The sequence below is a fragment of the Ictidomys tridecemlineatus genome, chromosome 16 (genome assembly GCF_052094955.1).
Source record: "Ictidomys tridecemlineatus isolate mIctTri1 chromosome 16, mIctTri1.hap1, whole genome shotgun sequence".
Taxonomy (NCBI): Eukaryota; Metazoa; Chordata; class Mammalia; order Rodentia; family Sciuridae; genus Ictidomys; species Ictidomys tridecemlineatus.
Window position 1 is genome coordinate 5,511,447 of NC_135492.1, and position 21,959 is coordinate 5,533,405.

At 31.7% G+C, this 21,959-nt stretch overlaps 1 pseudogene; it reads right to left on the reverse strand.

Annotated features, from left to right (window-relative positions):
- Positions 1-1,642: 1,642 nt before the first annotated feature.
- LOC144371557 (U6 spliceosomal RNA) lies at positions 1,643-1,743 on the reverse strand (annotated as a pseudogene).
- Positions 1,744-21,959: the final 20,216 nt, after the last annotated feature.

Genomic DNA, 21,959 nt, shown 5'->3' on the forward strand with positions numbered 1-21,959 from the left:
CACAGTTATGTTATTTAGAACATAGATGAAGGTCACATTTCTTCTTTGCGGAAAGTAAATGGAAAATGTACCTTAAAAGAGTACCTGGCAGTTAATGCTTCATCTTTAAGATTAGTTTACTAGGCAAGGACAAAAGCCAAAAAATGTCTACTTTATCACAAACATTTTAGTTTGTTAACAAATTTCTAGACGTTCAATCATGTTTATTTTAAAATAAGAAATTGTGAGTGCTTTGGACAATGTGTTGAAACACCATAAAACAAGATTTTGAAAGAAGGTAAATGAAGCATGCACAAATTTAGGTTCTCCAGTTTGAAAAATATTTAAAATATAGTATATTTTATCAATGAAATTAGAAACCATCATGTTAAGTTAAAGAAGTCAAACTCAGAAGGTCAAGAGTCCTGTTTTCTCTCCTATGTGGAAGTTAGAGAAGAAAAAGAAAAAGAAAGGTAGGGATAGATCTCATGGAAATCAAAGTGAGATTAGCAGAGGAAAGAGAAATAGGGGAGGGAGGAAAGTGCTGAGGAGTGACATTGAACAATGTATGTTATCATATTGTGTACATGTACAGATAGGTAACAATAAATCCCATCATTATATGCAACTGTAATGCACCAATAAAAACATGGAAAAAATTTAGGTTTTCTTTCATTGTTTCTTCTTATCCCCAGGTTTGTAAATAAATTGAAATAATCATTTATTAGACAAATAAAATCTGTTCATGTAATACTATTTAGTTTTTGATATTAATATTAATACCACTCTAAAAATATAATGAAAAAGTATAAATACGTAAAATGTTAAAATAGCAAAATAAACACAAATCTAAAATCCAGTTTCAACACATTACTATATTTTTTTCTAAGTCTAAATCAATGTTCTTTCCAATGCCCCGTTATAGATAAATTTTCTCTCAAATTCTGAATATAACATCCATAGACCCCTCTGATATTTATAAAAAAGATACTTTTAAAAATCATGATTTCAATATTTTATACCTTCAAGTAATTATAATTTTGTTATAAAATGTGCTCTTTCTCAAATTTTCTTCAATATCTCCTCAAATTATTAACTTAAGGTTAATAATTTGTTTGAAATTTGTTTGATTCAGGAAACTAATTATGCTCATCACATTTTATTGGTATAGCTTTAATTATTTTCAATTTATAAGCTTACTATGTTGTTTCCTCCACTTAACATTTTATTTAGTAAAAAAACTCAGTGCATTAATCATAAAAAGTTTTGCATATTCAGGAATTTTTCTCACTTCATCTTTTGTGTAACTTAAAGTGGCATGTAGATACTTTTATTTCTGTGAAAAAGTAGTTCCATGTTAGAAGGCTGATTTAGGTTATATCTTACTTTTTGTAAGTGTACTTAATAGGAAGAGCTGTATGCTTTTGTTTTTTACATCAAAAGAATATCATATTTGTTTTCATTATTATTACTAAAAATATGATCACTGAAAATAATTTAAGATGTCCTTGTATTCCTTTTTACTTTCTCTCTCTCTCTCTCTCTCTCTCTCTCTCTTCTCTCTCTCTCTCTCTCTCTCTATATATATATATATATATATATATATATACATATAATTTATTAAAGTACACATTGTAGGAAATTTATTATTTCAAGAATTCAGAATGATAGAGAATCCTTCGCAAATTTTCATGTTGTCCTTAGGCAGGAGCCATACTAATATCTGTTTTATTTCAAATTTTGTTATGTGCTGGCATAGCAACACCTTACCTTTCTCTTTACTCTTAGGGTATACATGACTGTCTTGCTTGTCTATACTGCAAAATTTTTGAATTGTATACTCTTATTTAATGAGTAGATGTGATGACCTTTAATATTTTTTATTAAAAGAAATATTTCAAAATACAAATTTTGAAATTTGTCAATTTGTTTTTAATGTTTATTTGTCATGAATTTTTCACAAATTATATGTGATTAAAATCATTAATTTTATCTTTTATTGCTTTTATTCTTTGAGTTACAGTTAAAATCTGCATGTTTGTAATCTCAGGTACTCTGGAGTCTGAGGTTGAAGTGTTACAAGTTCAAGCCCAACCTGAAAAATTTAGCAAGACCCTTTCTTGAATAAAAAGGGCTTTAGTTCAATGGTAAAGCACCCCTTGGGTTCAATCATCTGCACTGAAAAAAAAAAGAAAAAATTTTTGCCCTACTTTTGTAATTTTTGATAAATTACTCACATTTTCTTGTAACATTTGTGTGTACAATATGAAAATAATTTTGTTTATTATCATAATTATACCTTTATCCCAACACCAATTATTATTAAAAGTATATTTTTTCTTACTGGTATCTGATGTTACATGTTTAATATACTAAAGTTCTGTTTGCAAATACATTCACTTCCAGCATTTCCATTCTGTTTTATTTATGCATAAATATAAAAAATACACTTATTGGGCCAGCTAACCCATCCCTCTTTCATGATTTTTCAGTGTTTCCTTATTTTTGTTTGTGTCCTTCCACATAAACATTAAAATGCACTTTTTTTTAGCTCCAAGAAAAAAAAAACACAATAATGGTATTTTCATAGCAAGTATAAGAATTTATAAACTGAAAAATCTTATTGATATTTTTATCCAAGATTGGTCTTTAGTTTCCTTTTAGTGGAATTTTATCAAATTTTATAATTAATATTGTAGTTACCTCATAACTAGAATTTTAAAGGATTTTTTAAAAATTCTATGGAATTTTTGAAGTTGTGTTAGAATTGTCTTTAGATTATTGACTTGTGAAAACATTTGGAACTGTAGTCAAATCATTTTGCCATAACATGTCTTGATTTGAACTGCATGTGAAAGTTTCCTCAGACTCATGAAGTTCCTTTTTTATATGAATCTATAATTCTTATTTTATTTCAGAAAGAAATTCTCTATAAATACTTTATTCTTTGCTTTTCTTTTGCTTTCATTTTTGTCTTTCATAAATATACTGGAACTATTTTATCTTTTTTTCTACAATTTTGCCTCTCATTTTATGTCCTTCTATATTTTTTCTCTATTTAAATTTGAATTTTGCATTTTCTATTCCTTTTGTTATAAAATATGATATATATTTTTTTTCATTGCTTAGTTTTGTCTTCATTTCTGAAATTATTTGAAATAGATTTATAAATCATTTCTGGCCTCTGAAATGAAACCTCTATTTTAAAACTCTCTTTCATTGACTTTTATTTTTTTATAGTTCAGATTTATTCTTTGTTTAGTGCATTATTTTATTTAGTTGTTTTGGAATATTAAACTAGGGATTTAAATTTTTGGTCAGGCAATCATGACATGTTGATATCTCTTTGCTGTCTTCAAGAAGTTTATCCTATTCTTAATTTTTTTTTTTTGGTACCAGAAATTGAACTCAGGAACAGTTGGCCACTGAGCAACATTCCCAACCCATCTTTTTTTTTCTTTTAATTTTATTATTATTATTATTATTATTATTATTATTATTATTATTATTTTGAGAGAGAGTCTTTTTAAGTTGTTCAGGACCAGGCTAAGTTGCTGAGGCTGGCTTTGAACTTAGGGTCCTCTTGCCTCAGCCTCCAGAGCTGCCCAGCTGTTTGTAGTTTTCTTTTTACATAGAATGAGTCTGCATGGAATTCAAACACATCCTATTATGCTATAAATTATGAGTTTTCTTATATTTTCAAAATTACCTTCTTGTGAATGAGGATTTTTTAAGAAAGTTTTCTAACTTTGTAGCTTCAGAGCATTCTGTACCAAAGCACCAAATAGTTGAGATACATACTACCTGAGAACCTACTTTGTTTTCCTTCCTTGTTGTTTCTAGTATTTTTTGTCTCGGTCTGTCTCTCCCCAGAACTCTGTCATTTTTGTGTTGTTTAATTTGCATTCTATTCCCTAGGTTTCTATTTAGCATGGGCTTTCACCTTTCAAATACACAGCCTCAGCATAACATCCCTGAGGTCCTCTTGAACTCACCCATGAAAAGCAGACAGCACAGCCCCCTCTGCTGCTGTTCAGCAATTTTTCTCAGATTGTTACACCTGATTCTACTTCAGTGTGTCTTTCTTTCTGAATGAATAACTTTTAGCAATTTCGGGGTTCATCAGCATGACAGCTATAAGAAATTATTTTGTCTATTCTTTATTTTCTCTCATGTAGTTAATTTTATATGCAGGTGTTGATTCTGTTGGTCGTTTGGCACAGCTCAGTGGAATTTTGGGATTTGAAAGGGTTCCTCTCCAGCTGCTATTGTTTAGAACACTTTCAGTATGTTTTGCTATTTGTTTACTTATTTGTTTGTTTCTTTAACATATTAGTTTCTATGTCTGCTTTCTTGGGAGATGCAGGAGATTTAAAAGTGAAACTGCCTTGCTAGGCAGTAAATTTTTTATCAATTTTTTTCTTTTATATATAAAAATGTTTCATTCCTTTCTCTTAAGTAAGAAGTTGCAACAAATATATAGAGGTTTTGTCCAGAGTTTTTGTATTAATCAGGGTACACTTACTTATATGCTGTGTTTACAAAATAGATCCTGAAATCCCAGTGACATAACACAATTAAGGATTATATTTCTTTCTTAAGGTCCAATGCTGATGGGTTGATTTCCTGTAACTAATGACTCAAGAATCATCTTGTCGGATCAGGAGCTTCTCATCAGAGGAAGATTGTTTATGAGATTTTTGCAAAGACTTTTCTCATGTTATTTCTGCTCATATGGCTTTGTCAGAATTGGCCCAAATCTCACAATGAAGGATTGGAAAATATGGTGATCTTTGATAAGCAATAAAATACCTATGCTATATTCTCCCTTCTAGTTACAAAGCTTCACTTCCTCCCACCCACAGGTTTGTCTCCATTATGCTCTGACAATATTCAACTCCTCTCTGAGGGAGGCATCTGTCCCCTAAATTAGAAGCATTAAAAGGAAAGCAGGTCCTACCTCTGACCATGATCAAATCAGTGCTACTGTACTTACTCTATCAGGTAACAACTGAAAAAATTACTAACAAAATTAAAACAAAACAAAACAACCACAACGAAAACCCTATGTAGACACCTCAGGGAGACACTGGGGAATCAACAATACAGGCTGAGTGCCCTTGCAAGAAGGCAAGCAAATGAAGTATGCCATCAGGGTGCACCCTGGATTTATCTGTGATAGCAATATCAAAATCACAGGGAAGGTATACAGAACTCAAATGAAAAGTGTGAAAGTTAACAACATCATACCTCTTTTCTGCCCTACTGGCTTGGGTTTTAGGCACAAGATGATAAGAAGGAAAGCACTAAAGGAAGGTGCCACAAGAAAGTATATAAAACTCTTTCTGATCACCTCTCAATAAGCAGAGCTCAAGGATACCAAGCAGAGAACAGCAGAAGAGAACAACGGGAGAGTTGAGTAGAGATATAATAGTTCAAGGTCAGTCTAACATAAGGTACCTTGGTGAAGATCAGGCTTTTGGTTGAGAAATCAGAAAGGTCATGGTGCAGAAATGACTAGATCCTAGAATAAAGATCTACGTGGTAGGAGTAGGCCCCTGAGAATTAGAAAGCAACATCATCCAAGGTCTCTAAAATGTGCCATCATCAATATGTGACATAAAATGCCAAATTACTATCAAAATGAATAACCAAGAATATATAAATATATAAATCTTTCTCATAAGAACAGGCCCAAAATGATACAATTATTGTATTGCTGAAAAAATGGTTGTTCATATTTTCTCATTATACAAAAAGGTAAAGATATGTATATCTCAACTCTTACAAGTGGAATGTATTTATCATATTGTAGTCCATGCCTTAAATTCAGACTCATTTTTGTATCTCTGTTTTTATTGCCTGTCATTGATCAAATTTTGTCACCTCAAAAAATAATGTCAAAATCTTAATCCCTGTTGCCTTAGAATATGATTTGTTTGGAAGCTAAGGCAATACAGATAAAATCAATTAAGTTAATATGAGAACACAGGATAGTGCTCTTAGAAAAAGAGGAATAAATGTTTAGAAAGCTATGGAGACAGTGATTAGAGTGATGCAGCTATAAGCCAAGGGATGCAGAGGGCTCACCACTGCCATCAGAAATGAGGCACAGAGGCAAGGAAGTGTTTTTCTCAAAGGGACCATGGGCCTGCTGACACCTAGATTTCACATTTTTGCATCTAGAACTGTTAAAATATAAATTGCACTTGTTCTAAGCAATTGGGTTTGTCCATATAGGAAAATAGTACCTCTTTTTCATTCTTAACACTTTCGTTTGTTTTTAATTTGTAATCCTTCATTGTATAGTATATATTTTAATGGGAATTCTTGAATCACTTTTTTTTATAAAGTGAGAAAGAATACCTTCATTTTTCCCTTCATCATCCATTCTACAGCATATAAATTTAAGATGTGGTTCGTGCTTCCAGGTGACTTATTATCTTATAGATATCCTAAGACTCATTGCATATCGTTAATGAGAAACATCAGACACTTACATTTTTAATTCTTCAGCAAACCGTACCTCTGTAAGATAGTGTTAGGCAAGGTAAATAATAAACATATAAAGTTTAAATCACGATTAAGCTTAAGCTCAAAGAACGCATAGGAAGGATTTCAGCAGATGAAGGAGAGATTTCTGGAACAATGTAAATTGAGCTGTATTATGAAGATAGGCAAATACTGAATGTATCAAAGTCATGAAAACAATTCTAAAGAAAGTTCTATATTTCTTGAACATTAGTAGAATGAAATAATCTCAAAGAGAGTAATCTAGAGATCCTGTGCAAAATTAATTAGAGATAGAAAAAAAGAAATCACAGAAGAGAGTAAAGGGAAGAGTCTTAAAGTTATTTTAGAAAACTGATTATACAAGGCTGGGGTTGTGGCTCAGCAGTAAAGCACTCACCTAGCACATGTGAGGCCCTGGGTTTGATCCTCAGCACCACACATACTTTTTTTTAAAGGGTATTGTGTCCAACTACAACTAAAAAAAATAAATATTAAAAAAAAAAAGAAAACTGGTTATAGAATACAAATCTCTGTTTTTAGGGCCCTAAATAAATGCTACTGAACTAAGAGCATCTGCTAAGTTTTCTGCACTTCTCTTGAAATCCTGATTTCTCTATTGCAGTTTAATTTATCTCTTTCATCTCAGTTGGATTGGAGCCCTTGAAGTCTCTTTCAGGTATCTTTTCACTGATAATGAAAGATTTCTAACCTTGGTAGACTTTGAGTAAACTTTGATTGCTAAAGGCACTTAACATTCATGTATATGAGTGTATTTATAATTGTCACTACTAAAATTTACATTAAGGGAATGCCAACCTTGAAATTTACAGATATTAATTTCCTGGCTGTGATAATTTTTCAGACTGTAGTGGCATTCTCACCATTTTCTCTTTTCTTGAGAGTAGTCTAGCTAATAGTGATGAGATAGGTAAACTTTCCTCTTTCTTGATATTTTCGTCCATTGAATTTTACTTTTATTGTCCAAACTTTCCCTTTTAGAAAATGTACCTTTTTTTCTACAGATTTCAAGGGTACTTCTGATAGTGTAATTGATTTTGAGGATTCCATGACCTGATAATTTTATTTAGATTGAAATTTGTAATTTGAGATGTCATTCAAATTGCAGTATCATCAATATAATAGGGCATTTTTTTGAAAATCCATCATCTTCATTTTTAAACAGTTGGATTTTTGTAGACATTTTCATTTTGAACAAAAAATTATAAAATTGAAGTTTTTACATAAAATATGAGTTTCTGATGAACAGTTCTTTGAGCTAGTTATGCAAATTTAACTCAGAGAAAATAAGCAGGGAGGGTTGAAATGAAAGGCATTTAATGTCCTAAATACACAAATTTAAATTATAATTAATGTAACAGTATAAACTAATATATATTGTAAGTTTTAGAATTACATTTTTTTTCTTTCTACCTGTGTAATATTAGATGAAAATTTGATTTTTATTCTTTATGTAGAGTTCCTCATTACTACTTTTTTACCAAGTGTGTGCAAAAAACACTCTTAGGTTAAATAATTTTTGTCTTTGTATTTGCCAATCATCTATCTCGGAAAATGTAGTGACATTAACATTTGAAAATGTAACTAGAATATTTCCTATGCTAAAAGATAAAATGTTAAAGGCAGAGATAATACAACATTTTAATAGGCATTAGGATCGCCACGATTTTGCTAAGTTATCTGTTTGGGTAGGTGCTTAATAAATATGTGTCAAGTGAATACATGAATTATTTATATTACATTAATTATTTGTTATCCTTGAATTTGTTTCAACTGAAGGACAATAACCTCTATTAATTTAATTTAATATAAACATTTGAATTAATGAATTTATAGTTATCTCTGAATTTTAAGGAAACTGCATCAATTTAAAATTCTTCCTGTTAAAATAAGTACATGTGTTTCATGGAACTCTTTTTAAATCTGTTTTGTAGATGATCCAATCCAGATTGGCATTCGAAAATGCTTATGAAAAGCTGTGATTTATCTATAATCATCTTATTCATTTAGATTTTGATTAGCAATTTCTAGCTTTTTTCTTTAAAAGTGACAGTTTTAATGGGATTATGATTTAAAATTATAGTGGAGGAGAGTTTTGAGTGTTGATATGTTCTTACAATAACTTGATGGTATTGTGGATGAATATATCTTGTTTTGATTCACAATGTATGAATATTAAGGAAATTCATAGGGAGGAAAAAGACTTTCATGTGGTTTCCTGTCAAAATGATCACTGAAGAGCACCTGTTTGACAAGTTTATACTTTAGTATTTTTGTAAAATATCAAGTTAAAACAGTAGCTCTTAGCCACAGGGATGCATTAGAATTGCTTGAGGAGCTTTTCAACAACACACTGGACTTCAGGGCAGAAATGACACTCAGCCATGCATAATTGGAAATTTTGCTCTGGTTCTTACTATGCACAGACCCATTAGAACTACTAGAGTATTGGCACATAATGTATGCACTAGAGACAGATATGAATGGTTTCTGCTACAATACACATTTGCAAAAATTCATATGACATAAATCCTTTTGTTTCTTGGTTGTTACTGTGGTTATGTTAATAATGCCAACAATCAACAAACTTTAGTGATGCTGGATGTTGTTTTATTTATGATAAATAAGAAAGAGCCAAACTTGAACAACATTTGGAATATCAGTTAACATTAGGAGTTTAGAAATTTTATACATATATGCATGTATGTGTATGTATACATATGTGTACATACTTATATATGCATATATATTGCATGATCTCTTTATTGTCTCAAGTTTTTCTCCTCACTTTCCCTTAGAAATTTTATGATTGTTTTTGGGCTTGTGCCTTCTACTTCTAACCTCCTGAATTTGGTTTCTTCTTTATTTCAAGGAAGTTCTTCCTTCACAGTGGTATTGAACATCCTTCTGTTTAGAAATGCATTTGACCAAATTAACTAATACTTTCAAAAGCATAACTCCCTTCAAAGTAGGTCCTTACATACACAGTCAGTATGCAGTGCAGACTGCAGCAGGCTTTGAGGGCAAATCCTTACTTGGACCTAAGTCTGTCATTGTTAGGCTGAACATAGAAGAATCCAGCATCCACATGTGGTTTCACTGATATCCTTACTCCACAGTAGTACACATAGTTAGTCAGTGATTTATAAAGTAAGACACATCTTTCTTATGATGACTCAAATCTGAGAGAGAGAATGGGAAATAGGTAGGAGAGTGATACAGATGTAGAGTGACACAGCCACAGGAGATTCAAAAACAAGACAGTAGATCTCAGAATTCCCATGTTTAGTGTGAAAATGGATAAGCCTCTTCTACAATTGAGAATTGTTTTCTTTTTGGACATCACCATGCATATATGCTGATGTCCAAAAGAAAAAAAATACAATTCTTGAAAATGTGTTATGTTATAAAACATTACAATAATAAGTAAGTTTTGTGAATCCAAATAGAGTAATGATATATTTTTTTTGCTTTGAAGAAATGTAAAAAAATTGGATCATGAAAATGAACACATGTAGATAGACAGGACAGATTGTACCCACAACCTTGGTGGACTTAATGTTCTCCTCAACTTGAGGAACTTCAGATAGATGTCTTCCTGACTCTAGGCCTTTAAGATCTCTTTTCTTAGAATTTCTACTTTAGAAAACTTGTGATTAAAATTATGTCTTTATTTATTTGAGAGGTAAATCTTTTTAAAAGCTCTTGCCAGGTTTCCAACCTTGAAGTGTCTTTTTTAAGGACCTCAGAGGCATCCCTTTGAAATGGAATCAAGGAAGATAGGGCCCCTAAAAATAGGAGTCTTGCTCCAATTTATGAAACTATCTTCTGTTCAGAAGAGAGATTTTTTTTCCCTTTTGGGTGAGACCAATTAGCAAACACAAACTACCTAATGATCTGCCCACCCAGACATGAAAGTATTCTCTAGCTCTTTCTCTTTAATGGATTTGGGCTAAAATTTAGTTCTATTCTCTTTCTGCTATTGTGATAATCTTGAATAAAGTCTTTGTTACATCTTTGCAAATTTATTCTGTATGATTTTTTTGCTTTGATAATCCTTTTTTCTTCACCACCAACACCACACATTTTTCCATACTGCTATTTGTGTTAGAATCCATAAAGTGAAAGATGCCAGGATTTCACAAAAGCGTTTTGTTATTAGCATTGTATGTAGTGCTAAGACTCTATGAACAGGATAGTTAATATCTTAAAAGTCATGCATTAGTAGAGTCCCAGGGGAGTAAGAAAGAAGCTCTTGCTTCTGAGGTGGCCATCTTTTTTCCAGAGCTACCCTAAAGAGTATTCCATTATTTTATGAGCAGAATGTACAATTTTCTGTATTTTTAAAAACTGGATTCTAAAGATTTATCTGTACTTCTTTATCCATTTTTTTTTTTTGCAAATGAATCATCATCAAGTCCCCAGAATTATCTGTCCTGATATGAATGAAAGTGCTCATGTTTGGGTAACATATTTAGTCAACAATTTCTAGAGGTGGAAAATTCACACAACAATCACAAAAATTATGGACATAGTGATGAAGATCAAAGCCTTCTGTTATAGCTGGCATATATACTTTCTTTAATGTCTACTTTTTTGTATTTTGGTTAAACAAATTTTCTCAAACTTTCTGCTTATTTATTTCCTATTCTTATTTTTCTGAATTGGGAGAACTTCTGATCGTACAGTTGTTTGAAGGTTAAGTGGAAGGAAACTACTTAGATACTTATGTGAGAGGAAAAATTTCAGCTCTTCAAAGTTCCTGAACAAAGAAGAAAGCTAAAGTTAAGGAACAATTCCCTATAAAATAACAAATATTTTGTTTGTTATTTACTTTCTAAAGTTTAAATTTTTATATTAATGTAGACTTTTTTCCTTCTTTCATACAAGATATAAAGCTTCCTGGATAGAGGATGTACTAATGACCCACTTCAAATTGGTTTCACTTTTTAAACTCTAGTGCAAATCATTTCATATGGATGTTTTCTTTCTTTGTGCTATATAATTTACTAAAGATTGATAAATGATGACTATTTTAGAAAATAAATGTACATATTTCATGCAGATACTGTGTGTTATATATTCCCAGAGAGTGCCTGGTGAAAAAAGGAATAAATACGTGAATTTAGGCTTCTTTATCTTTTCACATTGTTTAGATAGATAGTTATGTTTTGGGGTTTGTTGCTTGTTAATATAAAAATCATTCAACTTTTAATCATAATTCAATCAGATTCTATAATTATTGTTATATTTGTGTGTTTCAAATTTTAATCCTTTTGAGGGTTTTGGAAATTTAAAGAGATAGGTGAATCATCTCTTTCATCTTACTAACCTAGATATTGAGGCTCAGAAGTTTGAGAAAGAACAATAGTTGTAACTTTGGGGGAATGGTATCCTCAAATCATTGTTTGAACACCTATTTAAACTTAGTGTTTTCTCCTAAGGGGATTTTGTTTGTTTGTTTGTTAATTTTGTCAATTTTCCTAGCATATGACAGTGTATTATTCATATTAGAGTTAATATATTGTTTAAAATAAGGTATTATTGAAGTAGTTAAAATAATTGAGTTTCCCACAGGATTTATCTTTTAATTAATTTTCCTATTAACATTAGCAATTGGTGTTATTTGTAATAGTGATTTTCTAGATATCTTAGAAAAACAATGTGATCTAATCAAAAGTGTTTAGAAGAGATATAAGTTACTGTAAGGTAGGGTCAGCGTCTGTGAAGGCCCACTGATGAGCATCTCTTATGCTGGGCCCACCTCTGGCACCAGATATCCAGTAGAAGACCAGATAGCCAAGGTCTTGGCCTTCAAAATAAAATAAAATCTAAATGGAGAATGTATAATATACTAGAAAGCAGGTAGTGAAAATACAATTTTATATTTGGAAAAATGCTAAGAAAATTATGTTTTGGAAAGTAGCTATTTCAGATATGACACACAGAGAACAGTTCTCTAAGGAGATGGAAAAGTTGAACACAGAGAAGTAAGGAAAAAACAAATGATGGAAGGATTTGTTGATCCACTTATTGTTTGAGCAGAGACAAATCCATTCTTGTTTTTTTTTTTTTTTTTTTTTTTAAATATGACTGCCTATTGTATGGTGAGTAGAGTGTGTATGAGTTTGGATTGTGCTAGGAACGTGTAAGTTCAAGAACCAGGGAAGAGGCTCTTGCAGTCTCTGCTGAAAAAAAAGATATTAGCTGGAATGAAGGAAAAAGTGATGTATTAGTAATAATTTATTAGATTCTGATTTTGCTAAAGGGTCCTGAATCAATTAGATCTGACACAAAGGTGGAGACAGGGATCAATCATAACTCCTATAGTTTCCTGATGTCAATTGGATAAATGGTGGTATATTTTAATAAGATGTAGAAACCTATATAAAAGTAGGTATCACTGGAGTACACACAAATAAAATTGTGTTTTTGAATGATGAATTTAGAAAATTTGCTAGTTAAAGTGTTTAATAAGAGTCTGGAGCTTGAATGAAGTGTTAGGGCTTGAGATCCAACTTTCTGGGGTAGGTAGCCATTGTGGGTTGGTATTTAAATCCAGAGGATGAACTCACCCAGAGAATATCCTGACATAGAGAGAAAATGTACTCCTATTCAAGTTTAGAATTTACATACTCATATTTTATAAAAATATTATAACATACCATTGAGGTTGTTTTGTTTTGTTCTGATAAGTAGATGAATTAGGTCAGGAATCTAAAAAAGAGTGCTGACTGTGCATGGTATAGTTATGAGAGTAGTAATGGGAAGTTCATTGATTTTCATCTGGCATAACTTGAAGTAGGTATTAGGCAGGAAACACTAACACACCTGAAGGAAATGGATTTAATCATTTTTTGATGACAACAACAAAAAATACTACATGTAATAGGTATTTTAAAAATGAATTGAATTCTTCCCATCTGTAATTTGCAGGGTATTGTGCAAGGAAGAAAAACTTAGGAGGGTAGACAGTCCTCTCAATCAGAGGTGGGGAAAAAAAAAAAAAAAAAAAACAAAAAAAACCCACACAAACTTTGTTGAGAAGTCAATAACTGAGCTAAAGCCTAAAGCCAGATCAGGGGTCAGGAACAAAACAAAAAATGGTGAACAAAAACACTATGATGAGGAAGGAATTCCAGGCCCTCAAACTGTAATGGCAAAGATGCAGGTAAAAGAATCACAGAGAATTCACTTACTTCAAACAGCTTTCTAATTAAAACAAAACACAAACAGAAGGTGTGGTGTACTGCCAGGGAAGGATAGAATTTAAGGTAATTGGCAGGTCATAAGAAAAACTTAATTAGAAGATTTAGGATTAAAAACATTACATTGCAGAAAAATAATTTCTTACTGTTTTTAACAGATAATGGTTAACTCTAAAAAAACTCACTTTGGCTTCATTGTAAAAAATGTATTTGAAAGACTACAAGACTGAAGTCACAGAGTAATTAAAAATGTTGAACTGAACTAGGCAAAGTTTAGGATGGCACCATATGGTGGTTTGCGTAGATCTTCACAATAGGATTCAGTGAGTTTTGGCAAATACATGCTCAGGGCAAATCATGCCCTAATCAAGAGAAAGACAGTTTCTATCACCAGAGATGTTTTTTGTAACTAGTACCACTTTCCTTTCCCGGTCATCTTGAAGTGACCTATGTTCAGATTTCTAATACCATAAATTTGTTTGACCTGTTGTTGATCTTCTTATAAATAAATTTGCACAGTCTGTGCTCTTAAGAAACAGGCTTCTTTATTGGACATGATGGTTTTGCAGTCTCTCGGTGTTGCTTGAACCACTTTGTTCCTTTCTATTGGATATATCAGTTTGTTTTTTCTTTATTCTGTGATGGGAATTTGGAATTGTTCCCATTAGTAGCTATTATTTATATACACACACATAAATGTGTTGCATAATGATTTTGTGGATATGTTTTCATTTTTATAAGGTAAAAATATAGTCATATAATTACTGTGCCATATTGTAAATGTATAATTATAAAAAAGCAAAATAAATTTACAAAGTAGTTGTATTATTCTACATTTTCACAAGAAAATGATGAAAAATGCAATCACTGTAATCTTGCAATATTTTTGTTTTTTCAATCTTTTAAATTTTTGACATTCCAGTTAGCCTAAAATGGGACTGCTATTTATTTATTTATTTATTTATTTATTGTAACTAAGGATGCTGAGTGTGTCTTCATGTGTTAAAAACTATTCCAATGTCCAACTGTTCCAGTGGCCACTCTACTCACCTTAAATTGCTGCTGTTCTATTGGGTTTTTCATTTTTGATTTTTTGCCTCTTGATTACTGTGTTGTAGGAGCTCTGTGTGCATATTCTCATATGCAAATATATTCCAAATATATTCTCCTATAATTAAAAAATTACTTTAAAAAAATTTAAGAGCTATACCAAAATGCAAAAGTTCTATATAACAATGGTACCATGCACTTTTTGATATGTTCAATCAGGTTAACCATACCTGTTTCCTTATTTATCACATAAGTATCTCTGTTTTGGCTGTTACCTTATAAATTTTATTCTTTCTAATTTTATTTTTCATTCATACCAAAGTGACAATTTTTATTGTTTCATCTTCTACATATTATTTTTTCTGGTTATGTTCCTTTGTTTTGGTTAGCAACTTGAGCTGGTTTCTTTTTAAATATTTATCTGAATAAGGTGAATTTTGGAATGAAACTATACTTTGGATCATATCTGTATGGATAATTTTTTATCTTTGTTTCCAGGTAGCATATTTGGTTCTGTTTATTTTAGTTTTTAATGTTTAATTTTCCCCTTCAATATATATAACTCAATGTTAATGACTTAAATGTTTCCTTGTTCCTGTTACGAGTTTAGCCACATGGTTGTTTTGATTAATGTGTACGCAATCTGTCTGAATGATTTCCTCATTCATCTCCTCCATTTCTATTATTTCTGTATTTTTGTGTTCCAGGAAATTAATCAATGCTACAAGTAAGAATTTAGAATGCCTGCCATCTTGGTTTAATTTCTTTTATCAGATTTTATTCTGAAAACTGCAGCCAAAACTATTCTTTTTCTCTATTTAAACCATTACTCTTGGGAAATTTTCTATCGATGTGGTTATTGGTAACATTTCTTTGAAGGAAGACTTAGGTTTCTATATCTTCTACTCTTTCCTGTTATATAGTTATTCCCAATATAAACAGGAGAAAATGTTAACTGTAAGCTTTTTATTTAGTGTCAGGTATTAAACTATGATCTCTGTGCTCTAAGCGCTTCTATATAGTTTTGTAATGCTATGTCATTGCTAGGACTCTAATTTTCTTCTGCCAGACAGCTTCCTATTAAGTTGTTCAATCTAGGAGTAGTTGAGATTGTCTCATTGGAATGGAAAGAAAAGACTCATTCCTTTCTTGGTGTTCCCTTGTTTCCATTTGCCATTACTCTCAGGAACAGGTCTGCATTTTTAGCAAAAGGAGAACATTCCCATTTTTACCTCTCATGCAATATTAACTGCATTCTCTGCTTACACATCTAAATTCTCCAGAATTATTATTGATCTCTTCTGAGTTCCTTGATTGCCCCATAGCTGCCCACTGACTTCTTTTTAGAGACTGGACAGTGGTTCCAAAGGAGTCACTCTCTATATTTGTAGTATCTGATTATGCTAAACTTTTCCATTGTTATAGTAATTACAGAGCTTTTTGTCTTCTTCTAGAATTTTTGATTGTGGTGTCATATCAATATTTTTGTTTGCTTCATTTTGTCTTGCTACTCTTCAGCAATGCTTTAAATTAGCTTTCCTGTTTAAATACCTAGCATGATTTCTAATTCCTGAGAAGAACTGATTGATGCATATGTCTGTACTTGGTTTAAAGAAGCAGAACAGATGGTTACCTTTGCCATTAAAGTAAAGGTAAACAATGGTGGAGGTAAGTACAAGAATTTCTTGGTCTCTAGATCATCCAGAAGCTTGCATTTCCTGATAGTTATAAAAAGGACCTTCTCCTTTATAGATTAAAATACACAAAATTAAATAAAAACCACAGATCTTCACTTAGTGTATCACTCATGATAATGATCTAACATTTCATATGTGATCCTTCCCTTTGGTCAATACTGTATTAGAAAGAGGACGGTGCAGGCTGTAGAACTGTCTGAATTATATCAGTTCATTTTTATAAAAAGAAAAATGATAACACTAAACTGTTAATAATCCAATGATATAATTCGCCTAATTTCCTGTTATCTAAGTACTGCCAACACAATTTCCTTGTTTCAGTTTTCTAATTTAATCTTACACATGGTTCTTAGGCTATCTTTAATTCTATTTTATAGTTTCAAGTATGGTATACAGTGACTTCTCAGCCAGATGTATTTTGTATGGTTTTTCATAAATTTACAAATAAATTATCAACTAGTATTTATCTAATAAATCTTAATTTTGAAGACTTAGATTACTGATTTTCTATGTGCCTGGTGCTTTTATATGCACTGGAGGATATAACAGCAAACAAAAAATAAATAAACCCACAGCCTCATGAATTGCATAGCCATGATGGAATGAGATGCAGCAAATTTAAGCCAATTACTATGCATGTGATATTCCATAGAACTGAAAATCACTGAACTAACTAATGAGATGACTACCTAATTTTTGATGTCTCCATCCAGGCAAGTAGATTCAACTCATCTATCTTGATAGTTCAGTATAATAATGTTCAAATGTTGGATTACATTGACAAATTCTACATTTCCTAACCCAAATATAAACTGTTAGAGGAAGTTGGTTGTCTTATATGTTTAGAAAGTCTGAAAAGCATTACACAATATTTGTTTTCAACAGTAATATTAATTTATGCTATAATTATAAGTAGAGCCACTTTAATGCAAATTTTAACATCAGATATGGTCTTACTGTAATATCATATTTTATAAGAGAGTAAGTAGGGAAAAAAGGTTCCTAATATAATAGAAATGATTACTAAAATAATCATTAAGAAATAGAAAAACAAAATAACAAATTTAATTTTTAAAGGCTATAAAAATGAATTTTTATACCCTTATGGCAAAACAAAAAGAAATGGTGATTTAAAAAAAATTCAATGGCTATGTAAAATGATACTTTACATATAAATTGCTTTATGTTGGATTACCTTTAAATATTGGGTTGCAGATAAATAAAAACTTTAAATAATATTTAGAGTACACCATCTTACCATCTCATTTCTTGCCAGGAATACCATTAGAAAACTCACTATGACTTGGCAATTAACCACTGACCGCAAGTTTAGATTTATGAGGAAGTAACAATCCAGCTCTGTTTGTTTACCTTTCATTCAGTAGTGGGTTCCTGTGGTGATTTCCACATGGCATGCATGCAGGAAGGTCAAGACCATCTTTGTTCAGGGATTTGGAATCTAAGTTATATATTAGAAAAAAACAAATCCAGGTCCTTAAAGAAATATGGGCCACACCATTATTTGGAAGATGTTGTCTCAAACTAACCAACTTACTCTGGAAGTGATGGGGAATGGGAGGATTCATTAATTATGGTGGGGAATACAGATAAGGAATAGAATCTTGCCTAGAAGGTTACCTAGAGGTGTCACAGCCATGGGTATTTAATAAAATCTGGAAAATCAGAAAGACACTGTACTTCCAAGAAGTATTTTAAAAGCAAGTATAATCATTGCATTATTATAAAAAATAAAGAAATAAATATGTGTGTGTCTGTGGATTTGATGAATTTATTTTACATGGAAACTTGAATATGTGCTACATAGAGTATGGGTCAAATATACTTGAGACAGAAAGCTTACCCATAGCATCTGAACCATCTGACAGTCTTTCAATATCTCTGGGTTGCCAGTTGTATTTGTGACTTGCCAAGGAGCCAGATGCTCTTGTGGTTTTCCGTCATATAGTAATTGTTCTCCAAAGAACAAAAATCTATAAATATGAGAATAAAATTATCTTTGCTGTGTATTTTAAGTATTTTTTATTTCTTCTATTCTGTTAAAAATAAATATAAATGCCAAATACACTATATTTTTCTGATTAAACTTACAGTCTAGAAAATGAAATTTTTATATGTAAATGGGAAAATTAAATGTATTAAGGTCCACAAATGTTCTTTGTGTCTACATTCTTGATGGTTGTAAGTGTGTCTGAGAAGAGTCTAAATGTTATCATAGTTGATGGATCATGTATTTATTTTCTGAATGAATATATCTTAAGAGACACAATAAATATAATTAGAACAATGATCTCTACCATAGAAAAGATCCTTAGGATTGGATGCTTTGTTTATCTATTTATTTTGTGGTACTGGGGAATGAAACCAGGCCCTTGCACATACTAGGCAAGAGCTCTACCACTAGGCTGCATCACTAGCCCTGAAAGGAACATTAGAATGGAAACTGGGACTTTGATATTTTCACAATATTAAAGTGTTTAAGTTAGATGTGGGTGTAGGAAAGTGGGTGAGGAAATTAGGGCCAGGTGGGGCATCCTGGCAGAACCTAAGTGCTTTATAAAAGAGGCATTTTATTGCTATTGACCAGCTGACCAATCCATTTCCTGAAGATTTAATGCAACAGCTAGTTCTCCAAATACATTGCATTTTGACTTTTGGTAATGAACAATAGTCTGCCTATCTCTTGCAGACACACACACACACACACACACACACACACACTTCTGTCAAACTACTAAGCTTAATCTATTCTCAGGTTTAGAACTATACAGTCCAGTTTCAGACAGAAGTTACAGATGTAAGAAGTGTAATAAATTAGTGAATTAAGTTGACAATGTCTTCAGACCAAATCATTCATTGTCATCATTACCATCATTATCAGGAAAAACACGGCAACTTAAATACAAAATTTGGTGTAGTTTGTGGGCTAATTTAAAAGACTATAGAGATACCCCTTATATTTTGAACCAGATAAGAATCATATATCTTTAGGGTAACAGAAAAAAGGGGAAGGTATTCTCAAAGCATAATCTAATTTGAATTTCTTGCCAATGTGTCAGATGGATGGCTCAGTGTAAATTAAAGAGAGTTGCAAAGGTAGGGGGTAAGGCAACCATGTTAGAATGAATGATCAGTATATATGCATCTATGTTAATATCAGAATATCCATTTCTTCTTGTTTCTTAGTGACACTTTTATACTTGCATTTTGATACTGTTGCCATTTTTCAATCAGATTTTAGCTGAGGCACAAGAAAAAAAAAATATTTATAGTTGAGCTTTTGAGTCACTTTGTGATGAGCTAGATTTTATGTATATTTTAAGAGCAATGTAAAATTATAAGGGTGGAAATATTTTCACTGAGAGCTACCAATTACTCAGGGTAAAGTGTCTGGATTACAGCAATTGCCCATAAATATTAGATGCTATATTTAATTTTTTTATGAGAGACATCATGTTATTTCAGAAAGGCCTATAATCTTTACTGAAACAACCTCTGGCCATGGAAGATTAAAAATATCTCTGAGTTTCATTTTCTGCTATAAGTAAAATATAAAGAATAATAATTATGATGAAATTTAAAAAATACATTTTAATATATTTTAGAAATAAGATGCAGTATAAAACACTATTTACAACTGAGAAAGAACAGCTTCTATTTTCTAATTTTACACTTTTTTTCATTTTATTTATTTTTATGTGGGGCTGAGCTTCAAATCCAGAGCCTTACATGTGCTAGGTGAGCACTCTGCCACTAAGCCACAAATCCAGCCTCAACTCTTCTTTATATAAAGCAGATTTTAAAAACTCCTAATCTCATTGTATGGCTTGCGTTTTCATTCTTACAAAATAAATGTTTATATTTTTCTCAAGTATTAAAAAAAAACACATATTTTTGAAAAATATTAGTAATGTGGCAACACATAATAAAGAAATTTAAAAAACCACATTTATACTGTCCAGAACTAACTGCTATGCTGTTTGATAAATATATTTTAAATCTCACTCTCTGACTGGTAGATTGAGTCATTTTTCTCTGGTAGTTCCTCCACTTCCTTCCTAAGTCAGTTTGCTGTGTCCCTTGTAGCTTCTGTCCCAAAGTATGCTTCGTTGTCTCATCAACATTGTCTTTGCCCATGTGCCTTGCTTTGGCCAGTGGTGCAAGAATGGACTTTATGCTTTGGTGAAAACTATTGATACATGGTGTATTTTTTTTCCTGCTTTCTTGCTCTTTTCCCCTATTAAACTAGAATAGACTATATCGTACAGGAACTCTCTTCAGCCCAGCTCCCAGAGTCTTGGAATGAGAAGAAATGAAACAGAAGCCTTGCCATGTAAACATGGCCTTTCCAACATAGGGCTACTCCCACAATTATGAAAAGATTTTGAAGACCTAATGAAGGTATCTAATCAATTTGCTATCAGACAGGGTGATTATGGAGATGGGCCTGATTTAGCAGTGTGAGTCCTTTAAGAGCATAACACTTAATTTTTTTTTCCTAAACCAGTGTTAATCCAGTTTCAGGCAGAAGTTAGTGAATGATTTAAGAGAAATGCAACTAAAGAAATGTTCTCCTCAATGTCAGTGGAGGAAGCCATAGCAAAATGACAATAAAGGCATCATCGAGGAGCTTAGGTTGGTCCTCTACTGACAGCCATCCAGCCAGAGGAAGCTTCAGCCCTATACCTCTAAGGCCCCCAATTCTAGCAAGAACCAGAATGAACATGGAAACAGATTCAAACAACTCAGTCATGCTCCCTGGAATTCCCACTTATGGAACTAAGAGGTGTGTTTTAAGCCAATACATTGGTGGCATTTGGTATGCAGTATGAGAAATGTAATACATAAATACAGCAACAAGCTCACAGACACCAATACATAATAAATAAGACATGGATAGTACACTCAGCCACTGACATGTGAGGAGTATTTTTTAACCTCAAAGATCTAGGAAATACACAGCATCTTCTCACACACACATGCACCCATGAGAGATTTCTTTCCATTAAATAAATGTCATCACATTAATATTACTTTTTGTATTTTACTTAATAGTTGCATTTTCACTTATAGGTATACTTGCTTTTCATTAATTCAGTGTAGAAATCTTTAATGCCACTGAAAATGGACACACGATATCACTTTCAATGACTGTATAGTTTTTCTTTTTATTGTTTGGGTGCACAATGCAATGCTTTCTGTAAACATATAGTAATTTAAACACTATTTATTTATTTATTATTGTCTTTGGGGCTGGGGATTGAACCCAGGGCTTCACATCTGCACTGTACTCTTGAGCTATATGGCCAACCCCCCAAAATTCTTTTTTTTAATTTATTCTATTTTTTTATGTTGTAGATTGACACAATCACTTTATTTTATTTATTTATTTTTATGTGGTATTGTGGATCAAACCCAGTACCTCATATATGTTAGGTGAGTACTGTACCACTGAGCTATAACCCAGCCCCTGAAA